The sequence below is a fragment of the Acomys minous genome, assembly GCF_964271855.1.
Source record: "Acomys minous genome assembly, chromosome: 8".
Lineage (NCBI taxonomy): Eukaryota > Metazoa > Chordata > Mammalia > Rodentia > Muridae > Acomys > Acomys minous.
This window is the reverse complement of record NC_140489.1, coordinates 115,156,087-115,169,432: the sequence shown is the minus strand read 5'-3', so window position 1 is coordinate 115,169,432 and position 13,346 is coordinate 115,156,087. Positions and strand designations below refer to the sequence as shown.

The 13,346-nt window shown below is 47.1% G+C and overlaps 1 long non-coding RNA gene across 3 annotated transcripts; it reads right to left on the bottom strand.

Moving 5' to 3' along the window:
• Nucleotides 1-1,170: 1,170 nt before the first annotated feature.
• Nucleotides 1,171-12,820, bottom strand: LOC311603953. Of its 3 annotated transcripts, none has more exons than XR_014781340.1 (3): nucleotides 11,766-12,820; nucleotides 5,611-5,701; nucleotides 1,171-4,212 (listed from the first exon to the last, which is right to left on the bottom strand). It is a non-coding gene; the product is annotated as an uncharacterized lncRNA (long non-coding RNA). The 3 variants fall into 3 exon arrangements; XR_014781341.1 differs by having other exon boundaries at nucleotides 1,171-3,300; XR_014781342.1 differs by having other exon boundaries at nucleotides 1,171-3,034.
• Nucleotides 12,821-13,346: the final 526 nt, after the last annotated feature.

Below are 13,346 nucleotides of genomic sequence, written 5' to 3'. Positions count from 1 at the left end.
AAAGGTGCTTGCTATAGGTGTGTCTGTCTAATCCTGTTTCCCAAAATTCTCACAATGTCCTCATGAGTTAGAAATAGCTACTAGGAATGCTTCTCCTTTTCCATTGGAATACAATTTTAGCTTCCTAGGAGGCAAAAATCCAAAGTCACAGAGGGATTAAGCACTTTGACCAAGGTCAGATGGGTGGGATACAACACAGGCCCTCAAACCCCACTTAGTGCTGTCATTTCACAGACTTGAGACCATGAGGCAGAGATTTTGGGGTGGCCGGAAATGCCAAGGAGATTCTTTCATCCCCTTTCAGGAAAGAAAGGACAGAGTTGGGCACCAACTTGATTTTGATGGGAAAATTCAAGAACCTGTGTACTGACCTGGCGGGTGAGAAGGCCTTGCTTAGCTAGATGAAATGAGAGGGTGGTGGGTGAGGGATCCAGACCTGCTGAGGGATGAACCCACAGAACAATGAGATCCAGGAGCGCTCTGAGCACTTGGAGTATACAGGAGAGGAGAGCACAGTAAGGCTGGGTGGGTGGCCCGATTCTTCAAGCTCCGTGTGTCTCATGTGTCCCTGGCCTTCTCAACCTTAGCACTAAAGCTGGTTAAGTCTCGGTCTTGTGCCCTATAGGATGTTTAGCAGCATCTATAAGCATCTAATGAGTAGACGAAGTAGCAACCTGTTTAGATAAAATATCTCCAGATGCTGCCAAATGCCCCCTGGGCTAGAGGTAGTGGATCGGGTCCAGTTGTAAATTCCTGAGCAAGAGATTCCCCTCCCTTGGTGTTTTGTTTTGTTTTGTTTGTCTCATTGTTTGGAAGAAGGACCCTGCTACGTCATGGGGGTGACTTTATAGACATGAGTGCTGACTTACGTGTCATTTGACCAGGGCATCCCTGGTCCTGATGAGGTGGGCTGAGAGTTTTGGAGCCCTTCCTTGGCAATTGCCTTGTTCAAGTTGGAGGCATGATCGTGAGTTCAGTGAGCCACAGAGCACTGAACACACTGTGCCAGAAAACAAAGACCAGAGAGGTGCACTGGGGTCAGATCAAAGCCGGAGGTGTTTTCATCACTAGGCATTTCAATGTTTCAGTCCAATGTAGTAATATTTCCCCCTTGCCAAGTCCTCTTTTTCCCCAAATCAACATCAGTGCACAGTGCTTGATGAAGCAAGCTTTTTACAGAGAAACTGACCTTAAATCAAAGAGAGTAGGAACAAGACACTTGGCATTGATGGTAATAATAACCAGACTCCAGTGACGGACTAAAAATATTGCTCCTTTAGTCGCTGACTGTTACGGGAATTCATACTTTTCAAACTTAATGTTAAGCCTTTCTCGGTTTTTCTGTCAAGGGTGTTCTGATGCTGCCAAGTAGGGCAGGGAAAAGGCACAGAGACTGTTTTTGCTAACGTGTCTTTGCTTTCTCCTCTTCCCAGGGAAACGAAGTTTCTGGTGGTCTTCTTTGTGTTTTTTTTTTAAAGGCTAAAAAAAATGCTGATATTTAACTATGCACGCGTGTTTGTGTGTGGGCGTATACGTGTGTGTTTTGGTGTCCACAGGCCAGAAGAAGATGTTAGCACCCCTCCAGCTGGGGTTCCTGGAGGCTGTGAGACACTTCAGGCACTCTAACGTGGGTGCTGGGCGCCTAACTCGATCTTCTGCAAGAGCAGTGTGCATGTCAGTGGCTGAGCCACGGCTCCAGCTCTGTGTTCCTTTCTTAATGTTTAAAAGCTTTTTATTGATATCTTGTGAGTTTCAAATCATGCCCAAGTCCTGCCCATCCCCCTCATCCCTACCCTTCACTTTTTCAGCCTCCCCAATAAAACATACACAAACAAATAAACAGACAACAACAAGAAGAAAGCACAGAACGCATCTCGTGCGGAAGCTGTTGTGTGTCACAGTGTGTCCCACAGAGTTTTCCCTCTGTGCACACATCTTCACTTGAAAATGTTCATTGCAGTGAGTCAGAGTCTTGCCCAAGATCTCTGTCTTCTTTGACACCATTAATGTTGGATCGTCATTGGGACTCCTTCTGGTTATCCTGTTGTTGCCCTGTTGTCATGGAGATCCTGCAGCTTTGAAACAGCAGGACTGGCTCCTTCACATATGCCAACTGTTCACAGATGACATAGACGTTGGGGTGGGCCTACTCAGAGCCCTGGATCTGAGCCTGGGTGGTAGCACTCTGGCTTTCCTTTACCTGCAAACTCTCCAGCACTGCTCTGACTAGGTCACCCAATGGCACCGTCTGCAAGAGACAAGTCAGCTCTCCTGCTCTCATGCCCTCCGGGCCGGCTCACCCACATCTATGCCTCCAGAGCCAGCCCCACTGTGCTGTCCAGTCTAGGTGCAGTGGCTACTCTCCCAAGTGCTACAGCTGTGAGGGGCTGGGCCAGCTCTCCTGCTCTCACACGCTCTGGGCTGGTTTACCTGTGCCTTTGTTACCAGGGCTGGCTCTACTGTGTTGCTCAGGTGTGGCGCAGGGCCTGCTTTCCTGAGTCTGCAGCTGGTGAGGGGCAGGGCTGCTTCTCCTGATCTCATGACTAGAGTTATCGGGGTGGCGGCAGGGGTGGTGGTAGTGGTGGGTGGTCACCTCATCCCTGTGCCATCCCTGTGCCATGGCAGTTATGTGGTTGGGGTTAGCGCTCCCACACTCATGCCCTTGGGAGCCGGCTCACCCATATCAGTTTCAGATTGAGCTGGGACTTCACCATGGCCTCAGGTGGCAGGGCTGGCCACTAACTACAGGCTACTCCTCTCTACCCTGAGTCTCCAGGTTCATTTCTCTTCCATACTGCCTAAGCTGCTCCACTTTTCTTTCTCTCCCATATGTTCACCACGTACTCACACATTGTGGTGGCTCCTGCTGCAGGTTGGGTACGTGGCTGGCAGGCCCTTTGGTGACATTCTCCATCTGTGCTGCATGGTGTGGTAGGCAGTTGGTATCTGTGGGCCGTGTGCTGGAGGGCAGCTCTGTGGGTGGCATGGTGGCCCACAGGTCTCTGTCTGTCTTCCTCCCTCTGTACTGCATTGCCTGGATTTTATTTTTATGAGTCTTAGACATAAGACAGTTTTGGCCGCTAAGCCAAGCATCAAGCTAAGATGAACAAAGATTGGTGTTTGCTCTGCCTCTGACTGATATAAGAACACCACCACCAACAAGGTGTCTCTTTATCCACTGCCAGGAAGGGTCTTCTAAAATGTTTAGTGATATGGGCCACTGCCGTCTAGTCCACTGAGGAGTCTTTGGAGGATGAACTCGTCTGGTTATAGAAATCCCTGCTTTGCACCGCCTTCAGTCTTCACAGTTTCCAAAGGAGGTCATAAGTTTACGAAAAAATTGTAACCATAGAAGATTGTCCCACAAGGCTAATTGTATACTAGCTTTTCCCCACATTTTCTCGTCTATTCCCTTGATTTACTGTACATCTGATCTGCTAGCTTGTGACATGTGCTTAGTGAACACCCTTTAAAAAAAACCAAACAAACAAACTGAAGAAAAGTCTGCTCTGAAAATCACTTTGTGTCTGAGGAGAGAGCTACCCGGGGCTGACTGTGGCTCTGCCCAGGGAGCTAGGCTGTTTTGTTCAGGCCATAATTAACATCTAAGTGTCTATCAGTCCCATTAAATGATTGTTTCAGATCATGAAAGAGTGCAGAATACCAACTCATAATCAGAGCTGAACCAGAGGCAGAGGGATGGACAACAGTCACAGCTGTGACTATTACTGAGTTATGAATTTTTCAATAATGTGCCCTGAGCTCCAAAGACAGGGTTTGGTTACTTAATTATAACTTTTATGCAATAAATACCATTATGATCATCTTAAAGGGAAGAATCTGGAAATTAGAATAATTATTTCCTTGAGGTTATGTAACTTCTAAATAGTAGTTACAGGGCATTCAACGCCCAAAAGTTGCTTGCACCCTGTGTATGTTGCTGTCTTTGATTGTTTATAAGGCCATGAAGATATTTATTCATTTATTTTAGAATTTTTTTACCTTTATTTTACATGTTTTGCCTGCACGTATGTCTATGTGAGAATGTCAGACAGTTGTGAGCTGCCATGTGGGTGCTGGGATTTGAACCCAGGTCCTCTGGAAGAGCAGTCAGTGCCCTTAACCACTGCACTACCTCTCCAGCCCCCATGAAGATATTTAAGGATGCTTCTGATGTCCCCTGAGAGCTTTGCCTGTGAGGCTGTGGAACTCCTGAGAAGACCAATGTTAAACATTTCTGAGAAAGCTGATCTCATGAGTGGCTTTTTGAGCTGTGTTGGGAGGGGAGCAACATAGTGACATTTTAAGAAAGCTTCCTAGCTATGACCACCAATTTTGTTGAGCAAGTTTATTGTTGTCTTTCTAAATGCTATTTGTAAAGACAAGATACACTTGTCTCCTTGGTATCATGCTGAACTAAGGTGATGCCTCTGGGCTTTGGTTTTCTTTTCAGTGAGCAGAATTTGGGGCTTCTTGGCCTCTAAGTTAGTTTTGCTTTTTACTTGAATTTGTACATGCACCTGCACCTGGAAAAATCACTCTCTAAAGTTTGCCTGTGAGCCTTAGCCTTCAACGGTTTAGCTATCTTTCTAACCCAAGGGAAACCCTCCTAAAGGCCCAGCATCCTCTCTTCAGACATTGGCCATTGGTTCCTATTGGCTTTCTGCATGTGAAATCAGTTTCTAGGTATCCAATCACAATGCCCGAAGACTTGCAGCTTCAGCCACCTGAGCAACTGGCCTTCTAGGGAGGCACCTCATCCTCCCGGCCTCTATAACCAATTGCAGTGATAAGATGAAGTATATTGTTTAGTTAGAGAGAGCTCCCGCCTTCCCCGGGGAGGGCATGTGACACAGACTTTCCACTCTACATGGTGAGGAAGTTGCTGAAGCTAGCTCCTGTGTCTTCCTGACCAAAGCTGAGATGGGCCTCAAAAGGACCTGCCTACTAGAGGTACCATTCCATCCATGAGCTTTCCTGGGAGAATCTTGTCAAGGAGAAGGCCCATGGGAGGAAGCCCCAGCATCCTACTGAAGGGGAGCCAGAAGGATGGTTTATCCTCATTAAAGCCAGGGGCTTCTGGAAATTCCCTGGTACCACCTTACAATGCCTACTACAAGTAATCTCACGTGTAGGTTGGGAAGAGTCCAGGGGAGGAAGGATGCGCATGGCTGGGCGTGTGCACATGTATGAGAGCAAACATTGCCACAGTGTATGCAGGACTGACCGAGTTGTGGGACACCAGGTCAGTTATTGCTCCAATAATGCAAATGCAAAGAGGTAAGAGATAGATCGATAGATAGAATAAAATGATCTAACATCAACATAAGACAAAATGATGGCATACCAATTGGAGTCCAATGCTTTTAGGCCTAAAAAGGCTGAAAGCTGTTCTTGTATGGTATGGAGTAGGCATTGGTAAGCAAAGTTATGGGTCAAATATAACCCTCCCTCTCTCAATACAGTTTATTGGCACATCTATCCACCCACCCACCCATCCATCCATCCAACCATCCATCCATCCATCCATCCATCCATCCATCCACCCACCCATCCATCCATCCAACCATCCATCCATCCATCCATCCATCCATCCATCCACCCACTTACCTGCTCACCCACTCATTATTTTGGCTACTTTTGTGTTACCCAGTGTTGGTGAAGCATTACACCACACATCACACACCACAGTGTACAAAGCCTGAAATAGAAAAAAGTAGAAGAAACATTTAACACAAAGGAAAGAAGATACTGTTCTGGTTCTCAGAATCAGACCTTTAGCTCCAAGTTACCTTTCAAAGTCTTAATTTCTTTTCTTCTTATTTATATTTAGTTTATGTGCATTGGTGTTTTGCCTGAATGTATGTCTGTGTGGTGTGTTGGGTCTTCAGGAACTGGGTTGTAGATAGTTGTAAGCTGCCATGTGGGTGCTGTGAATGGAATCTGAGACCTCTGGAAGAGCAACCAGTCTCTTAAGCACTGAATCATCTCTCCAGCCCCCAAAGTCTTTTTTCCTTCTGGAAAATCTCAATCATATAGCCAACCAAGTCCTAATGAAATATTCAAGATGTACGTCATTGCATTTCTGCTGTGGTCTCCTGGGAATTCTATAAGTCTTAACTTCTTAAGACATGATGCTGACTTAGGCCTGCGATCACAGCACTAAGGAGGCAGGGCTTCAAGGATTGTTGTGACTAGTGGCCAGCCTAGGTTTTATACACACACACACACACACACACACACACACACACACACACACACACACACAGAGAGAGAGAGAGAGAGAGAGAGAGAGAGAGAGAGAGAGAGACAGACAGACAGACAGACAGACAGACAGACACAGAGAGAGACAGACAGACAGACACAGAGACACAGAGACACAGAGAGCACGGTCAAAACAAACGTCTGTATTTTCCACCTGTGAAGTGGGAGCCTGCATTACATATGCCAATCCATCACTTAATCCATGTGGGCAATGAAGAATTCAGTCATGAGTGTGAAAATGCATAGTGAGTGCAAGGAGTAGTATCAGAGCTGGTCTTTAAGTACTTGGGAGGAGCACAGAGGAAGACACGATAGTGAGGGGGCCTTGCTGGGAAGAAGGGGCTCCCAGGAGTGGGGAAGGGGAACAGTGCAAATATTAAAATGCATTGTGTACACATGTGAAATGTCACAGAATAAAATAAAGTTTTTCTCCTTGGTAGAGGTCAAGAGGAAATAAATAATAATTGTAAAAATCCCATGTATGGTTGTATTTGTGTCAGCTAATATATAGTTTTGAGACAAGTTAAGCTGGGCTGTTAAAATGAATGGGAAGGAAATAACAGCCACGGCCATCTTGGAGGCAGAAGCCATTTGCAAGTTGGGACCCAGTGTGTGTGGTGCAGACATGAGTCTGAGGGGGAGCTCACCTACCAGGAGCTTTGGCACAGAGCTCAGGGATGAAAAGGACTGTCTCAGGCAACACTGCATGGGATGCCTCTCTACAGACAATCGCTCCTCATTTAGCTGAGATGGAAGCCTGGCCGGGCATCTTGCGGTTTTATTTGCTACACCGTCATGTTGGTTGACCAGATTCTAGACCCTGAAATGAAACCTTAAGCAGAGCCAAATGATGATGGAAGACAGCTATAACTGATTATCTGACTGTGGTGTGCTTTCCCAAACAAAACCTGATTTTGTTTGAATTCTGGACTGTTCCCCCCTCCCTTCCCTTTCCTCTTTTTTTTTCTTTCAAACAGGGTTTCTCTGTGTAGCCCTGGCTGTCCTGGACTCACTTTGTAGACCAGGCTGGCCTCGAACTCACAGAGATCCACCCGCCTCTGCCTCCCGAGTGCTGGGCTTAAAGGCGTGAGCCACCACGCCCAGCTTACCTCCTCTCTCTTCCCCGCCTCTCTCATCTCCTTTCCCTCTCCTCTCCTCTCTCTTTTTCTCTTTTCCCTCTATCTCTTTTCCCCTTCTTGTTCTTTTTTCTTTCTGCTCTGAGGCTCACACCCAGGGCCGTGCACACATGTTGTGTGGTCATTTCCTTTGACCTGACCTCCCCTCAGAGCGAGGGAGAGGCTCATAGGACTCAGAGAATTCACAAAACTTAAAAGGTTCAGGAAAGGCTACAAAAGGAGGCAGCAGGTTCCTTGGGGGGAGAGGAGATTCTCTTCAGAGCTGTCTGTGAGTTGGATAGTGAGGCCAAGGATTGCAGCTTCGTGACTTGTCACTCGTACCAGGATGTGGCTTTTGGTGACACAGACTTACGCTCCATCCATAAATAAGTACAATAAACCCATTGATTTTTCCAAGGTGGGTGGGGTCATTTCTTTGGTGTGCTGTCAGTGCCTTGTCTGGGGTAAATAGAGATTTGTTCGCATCTCCTCAGGCACAGAGCTGTATCCCAAGCCTTTGCTTTAAAATTTTTTTCTTTTTCTTTCTTAGTCAGGATCTTGCTATGTAGCCCAAGCTGGCCCTGAATTTGTGATCTACTTGCCTCTGCACTGTGTGGGTGCTGGAATTACTGGCATGTGCCACCATGTCAGGCTTAGATGCTGCCTTTCATTTCTAATCTATCACTTTCAGTTTTTTTCTTTTTAAGTTAGTCAGGCTGATTCCCATTGCTTATGGTCAAAGAACCCTAACCTGCATATACACAGACACTCATTTTTTTTAAAAAAGATTTATTTATTGTATTTTTTAATTGTCTATGAGTGCTTTATCTGCAGAAGAGGGTATCAGATAAGATTATAGATGGTTGTGAGCCACCATGTGGTTGCTGGGAATTGAACTCAGAATGGAAGAGCAGGCGGTGCCCTTAACCACTGAGCCATTTCTCCAGCCCTACAAAGACACTCATACAACATCCAATAACATGTGAGCATGGGGCTATGATAGATAAAGTGAGGAGAAAATGAACCAGGGACAGGTTCTGGGAATACGGACCTGGACCCAAAGAGAAAAGAAGGCACAAAAGTCCTTGGGACTGTAATCTGGTGACCTATCTACATCCCTCACGGCAAATAGCATCAGGGGCTGTAGAAGGCTTTCAAGTAGGTGAAGGACTTGATAACAAGACATCTAATTTTAAAAAATTATATTTGGCTTTTTGTTTGTTTGTGTCTTTGTATGCGTGTGGTCTATTGCTGTGAAGAGACACCATGACCAAAGCAACTCTCATGAAAGAAAGTGTTTAGTCGGGACTTACTTATGGTTCCAGAAGTTCAATTCATTATCATCATGGTAAGGAGCATGGTGGCGTGCAGACAGGGGCTGGAAGGCAGCATTGGGCCTGGCTAGGGCTTTTGAAATCTCAGGGGCCGCCCACAGTGGCACACTTCTTCCAACAAAGCCACACCTTCTCCAACAAGGCCACACCCCCTAATCCTTTTCAAGTAGTGCCACTCCCTGAGAGCTAAGCATTCAAATATACAAGTCTAGGTATGGGGGAGGGGCATTCTTTTTCAAACCACCACACTATGTGTGCAATGTATGTATGCGTTAACACGTGTGGGTGGATGAGCACGCACATGTGTAGGATAGAGGTCGACATCAGTTGTCTTCCTCGATTAGCTCTCTGCCTTATTTTTTGAGGCAGGAATACTCAAGCTGGACTCATGGATCAAGCTGTGCTGTCTTGGCTAACTTACACCTGGAATCTGATCTGCTTGCTTCTGCTAACCCTCCCACTCCTACCCCCACAGTACTGGGGTTATAGATACATGCCCATTGTGTACCTAGCTCTTATGTGGTGTTTGGGATCTGAACTCAGGGCTTCATGCTTGCAAGAGGGGGGAGGGTCCTTTCCACACCCATTCAGATGTTTCCACCATAAAGCTGAGGAATGTATTTAAAGATAAATTCCCAGCTTCTTTAAATTGTTGTTATTGTTGTTATTATTAAGTATATTATATTTATATATTTATATAAATATATTTATATATTATATAATATATATTATAGTATATTATATAATATACTAAATATTAATATTTAGTATATTATATTATATTATATACTAAAACTATTAGTATTATATTAATACTACTACTACTAATAATATTAGTATTATTCTCATTATCACCATCATCATCATCATCATCATCAGGCATGCTAGTGAAGGTGGACTTGTTGGGATCAGGCTATGCTCAGGGGTCACATGATAGACAACGGATCTGCTCTGGGGTCATACAGTGAGCTTACCAGCAAGAAGAAAATGGTGAGAATCAACTGAAAGAGATTCTTGGATGGATTCAGTGGCTTTCTGGTCCCGGAGAACATACTTGAAGGATCAGGGAGCGCTCCGTTGCATTATGGGCTGCAGTAACAGCCTGGGGCTGCCATGCTACAGACATCCTGAGACCCACAGCTGCCAGGCCCATGAGCCCAGAGAAGACAGCGGCACACACAGCCTATCATTCCGGTTGGCTCGGCTTCTCCACCCCACCCTGGGGGGAGGAGGGGGAGAGGGATGTGGTGAGACGGGAGATTGCAACAGAAAGTGACAGGGATGATTAAAGGCATGGTGAATCAGGCCCCCCCCCCGAAGAAAGGTTACTGGGATGGCAGCTATTTAGCCTGGAGAGGGGTGGCATGGAACAGTTCCCGCCAAGTCTGCGCAGAGTGGTTTGTAGATGTGTGCAAGGCAGCTGGCCCACGTAGCCACAGATCTAGGGATGACAGCACCCCCAAACAGGCCAGGCACTTCTGTGGGGTGGGGGTGGGGGTGGGGGTGGGGGTGGGGGTGAGGCTGCTCTGGAGACTGGCGGAGGCGTAATTATAAAGGCTCTTTTGTGGTCTCTGAAGGCTCCTCTCCCCTCCCATTTGTTTTCTGCATCTGTCATTATGTCGTGCAAACCACAGGCAGGCCCTTTGACAGCACCAATATCTGCTTTCCTACACACTTGGAAGGTAACGTGGCTATAAACTTGACAAGTTAGATAAATGCAGTACAAAGGGGGGACTGTGTCTAGCTCTGCAGAGACTTCTGAATGGCCTCATCCCCAACCCGGATAGCTTGCCCTCCCCTCCATCACCCCCAGCCTTCCCCAGTGAACCTGCATCTCTGACTGACACTCCAGGAGTCCTGATTTGCTCTGCTTCCTTCCCTCATCTGTCGCTTCCACACTTCGCAAGGTCTTTTATTTCTTCCCAGGTCAAACATGCCACATTTCACTTTTTTCTCCCATTTTCTCTTAAAAAAAATTGAATCATTTTTCTCTCTTTGCTTGGCCAAGCTTTTACTCCCATGGCCGGGCTGCTATAGTGTATACACAGGCTAGCAAGACTCAGTTTCTCCCAGGACAGATCCAGAGGCCTTTGGCATGAGCTGCCTCAGATTTCTGGTACCTCAGCACCTACCCTGAGCTGTTCTGATCCTCGCCTGAGAATGTAAAGGAATAAGAGCATTGAAGGAAATAGGTGGCTTATCTGCCCTCCGCTCACATGTGTCTATCCTTGAGTTGGCCTATAATCAGAGGGCCCTGGGAAGCCCAGAGGTAAAAACGTGTTTTCTTTCAGTTGAAGAACTGAGAGTGTCAGCAAGCTTTACCTGACAGCATCATGGCCTCCTGAGCTGGTGAGCTGACTCCACCAAGAGCTTCTTCAGGAAGCAAGAACCTGTACTTTCCTATCTGCCTTTTTTTTTTTTAACTTTGCCAGGCTCATCACAGGAGGTCAAAGGTGTCAATATGGATGACACAGAGGGCCAGGGAAAGAAATGGGCAGACATTTCTCTGACTAGAATGGAGACATGCTGAGCTCCAGAGGGGTGCCCTGTGGGGACCTGCAGAAGGGCCTGCATTCTTTAGGGCTCTTGGTGACACTCACCAAGCCGTGAGTCCCAGGAAGACTGCGACAGTGCCCATGGAACTGCCTGCCACTCTGCAGCTCTCATGACCCCTGCCTCTAAGACTGGCTACACTACTGACCAGCAGGCAGGGCTCATGACACACTGAGCTGCAACTGTAGCTCAGCGTTAGTTCTCAGATGGAGTGATGGAGCCAAGGAAGAGGCCGTGCAACGTCTGGGCCCCTGGCAGCCAGGCATTTCTCATTTTAATGTAATTCCAGTGTCCCCCCCCTGCACCCCCTATCCCCCACCTCCCCACCTCCCACCCCCTGCCCCCCATCCCCTGCTCCCATCCCCCACCCCTCTACCCCCCCCCACCTGCATACCCCCCCCCCCCACACACACCCTGCGCTGGCTTGCTCTGGCTGCTTGCTGTCCTTGACAGTGACAGGCTTGAGAGGGAGCAGACAGAGGGCTTGGGCTGCATTTACCTTTTAGCGTTGCTGCTCCTCTTCTCCCCCTCCTTCCTCCTCCCACAAGCACAGCACGGAGACACAGGAGTCCTTGAATCTGCGAAGAGGTGTGTCCATCTCTGTGCTCCATTCCACTGGAAAACTCGGAACAATTCCCATTATTTTCGGTTCCCAGACCTTGAATGTGTCAGGCTTCAGGTTTACTTCCTACATCTCTCTCCGGCGCCCGGATCTGCAAGTAATTTAACCTTGTTTTCATAGAGCGCAAAGGCGGTCCACTTGTTTACACTGGAGACAAATTTTCCTCAATTGACGCAATCCTATTGATGAAATAATGACTTTCTTCCTCATTTAAAGGTAATTTCGGCTGCTGTCATGACAGGCAGGAGAAAGTGAAAGGCTCTTGTGTCCCCGCTGCGTGAGGGGCAGGCTCCCACGGCTCTGAGCTCGGCCTTCACCACTTCTTTCACCTGTTCTGAAGCATCTCAGGCAGTCCAGGGAGGCTGGTGCCCAGACCGAGAGGAGGTTGGCTAAACAGCCAGTTCTTGATTAGGGAAATCAAACAGCAACCTCGACGGGGCAATAAACGCCGATGGGCATGATAGATGCACGTTATTTCAACAATGTCTTGATTTACTCCTCAGATTCTTAGCATCTAATCAGCCAGGGCTCTCACTTCCACTGCTTTTTTTTTTTTTAAGGTCATGTCATGACAGTCAAGACAAAATATTTCCGCCAAGGATTTAAAAAAAAAAATCATGCGGATGGAGTGGAGAGTCAGGGAGAATGGCAGGAGACTGTAAACACAGGAGGAGCACGTAGATGAAGGCACGGGGGAGTCCTTCAAGTCCCCTGGGCCTAGTTGCTCATGAGGAAACAGGGAGAGCCAGACCAAGTGACTTCTAAGACCTTCTCCTCTGTGATGCAATGAAACCGAGAGACCTCTGTTCATTCTTACTTCCGTTCCAGGTCTTTTGACTGTATGTTTTGAGAAAGATAAGAGCACAGGACTTTTGTGTAGATGGGCCCTCTTCCACCGCTTTTCAGAGACGTTGGGACAACGAGTTCCGTGTCCACAGTGCTGTTTGAGGACTGGAAACGCTCAGCCTGTTCTAGAGGCAGTGGGGGTTGGAATGTGGATTGTGCAATGATTCGTGAAATTGCTCCGCTTGGCTTGTAGCTCGGGGCTAGGGGACTTGGTTAGCATGTTTAAGGTCTATCTAGGTTTCATCTACATCACTATAAAAACCTTTTAAGGAAAATCATAATTTGTAAATACTTGGAGATGTGTTTCCAAAAGCAACCCCAAAGTGGCACGGATACCATGGCCTCACAGGACCTAGCTGCTAGTGGCTGACGTGTTTTCGGTCATTTGCAGGCTCTCGAGAGGCATTACTTGTTTTCTGTTAACCAGGGCTTGGCAGGTACTGCTGCGTAGAGCTAGAGAGTAAATATTTCAGACTAGAAGGTCGTTGGCGCTGTGGTACAGCCTCTGCTAGAGGCATCATGCAATGTGTGTGGCTGTGTTCCTGTAAACTCTACTTGTGGACCCTGGCATTTGAACTTCACATACTCTTTAGGAGTTGTTAAGGTGTTCTT